Source organism: Limulus polyphemus, unplaced genomic scaffold (assembly GCF_000517525.1).
Source record: "Limulus polyphemus unplaced genomic scaffold, Limulus_polyphemus-2.1.2 Scaffold3658, whole genome shotgun sequence".
Taxonomy (NCBI): domain Eukaryota; kingdom Metazoa; phylum Arthropoda; class Merostomata; order Xiphosura; family Limulidae; genus Limulus; species Limulus polyphemus.
This window is the reverse complement of record NW_013669268.1, coordinates 42,479-44,615: the sequence shown is the minus strand read 5'-3', so window position 1 is coordinate 44,615 and position 2,137 is coordinate 42,479.

Genomic DNA, 2,137 nt, shown 5'->3' with positions numbered 1-2,137 from the left:
CGCCAACTCTTGGGATACTCTTTTACCAACGAATAGTGGGATTGACCATCATATTGTAACGCCCCCAAGTGGCATTTCAACTCTATTTTTCTTATTGAAATTAGTATTTTTAATCAAATGCCCAGTTATTTCTTGGCCAGCTTCAAACTCATAAAAAATATATAAAAAACATTATATTCCAAACTTGGATCATGTCTAACATAACCCTTATTTCTTGCATTTGTTCTCTTGGCTGTTCTTTATTTCTTCCTTTATACTATTACAATACACTCATTTTTTACCATATTTTCCAGGTATTTTCCAGTGGCACAGCGGTATGTCTGCGGACTTACAACGCTAGAAACCGGGTTTCTATACCCGTGGTGGGAAGAGAACAGATAGCCCATTGTGTAGCTTTGTGCTTAACTTTAAATAAACAAATAATTGCTTGGAGCATATTGTTTGGAGGGGGCCTCTGCCCTGGAATGTGACTAATTGCTCATTAACAGTCACATTTTATAATGATACATAACACTGCTGAAAAGTCTGCGACCTTCTATTGAATATGCTTTTTATAGGATAACATTTGCCTTTTGTTTACATTTTTCTTCATGCTTTGGAATTATTACATTACAGGCATCATGGAAGTTGATGAAACCTGTTACGTGTTTTTCTTATGGAAAGACTGATGTACTATTGTCCATATTCTAAAAATGTTCTATTGTTTAGTTCTTTGAGTTATAAACACCAGTTAGCACCATTGTCAAGATATAAAATACTGTTTAGTGCAGATATTATTAATTTATTTATTTTGTGAGTTAATATTTCATAATTGTTTAGTAGTTGTTTTTAAATAAGAAGGTTAAAAGCAGGCAATTGTTGGATGTTGTGATTATAATTCATTAATGTTGAGACTATCAAATGTCGCATGCAATACATTAACGTCGAGAATACAAAGATTTATAGAAGGCAGGGAAACGATTAAGTGATAAACATATAAATAGTGTGAGATGAGCAGAAACAGCAGACAGACAATAGCAGAAGAGAGTAAAGTCACGGCGAATGAAAATTTCGGCGTGAAGTTAACTGCCGTAGAAGTGATAGGCCTAACGTTTAATATGTTAGAGTAAGACTAGCAGTAGAAATAGAGATAAGAAGAATAACATATTCCATCAAAGTGTGGTGCTAAAGTAATTGAATCTGCCTGATTGCACTCTGATAAATGGAACATAGGATATTTTGAAGAAAGAAGATCAAACGATTACTGGAAGAGAAGTATACGACTGCGGTAACTCGCGCCACAAAAGTAAGTGAATTATACACGGAATACTAGTGCGATAGAAATAAAGAAAGATAGTTCGGCTAGTCAACTGAAATTCTAAATCAACTGAATAGGCCTAAGTGGAGTTTGACAACAAAAAGAGAACTATATATATTGTTTATGATACGCCTATGATCTCTATAGTGTAAATACTTTCTTGTACATACGTTTAACTTGTTCCGAATATATAAATTATTTTGAAAATAAGTTGAGTGCACGATGTTCAATTATCGTTGAATTTATCGCCATCAAGTCATAGACACCTAATATAGAATAATCCTAAGCCCACCAACAACACAGTATGCATTCATACAATTAAGAAGTATAAGTAAAAGCCTGTAATTGACAATTGGCAAACATAATTTAACATCTTACAATCATGACACCGAAAAAACACCGTACTTCGTTAGAATCGAAAATCTCCATTTTTCTTTCAGTAGTGCTTTTCTTTTCTTGTTTATTTATTTTATTATTTATTTCATAATGCTCATCTTCATGAACATATTGAACACCGATAATACTCAGTTAGTATTTCTTCTAACATACCTAATTTATCATGAGGTTTCTTTACAAATATTTGTAGATTATTTCCTCCCCTTCCCCTAGTCGGCTGCTGTCTTAGTGTTGGAAATAACTCCACGTCTGTGTTTTGTGTTAGTTCTTTTTCAGTATCATGTTAATTTTCACTACCAATTTAATTTTAGTCTGAGTTTGTATCATTCGTATTTTCATCAACAAATAGACTGACTTATCCACTTTCACTTCCTGCTGCCATGTAGTCATTATTATAAAAGTCGAAGTTTTCTTCAAAATTGTCAATAATATTTTCTACCCTAA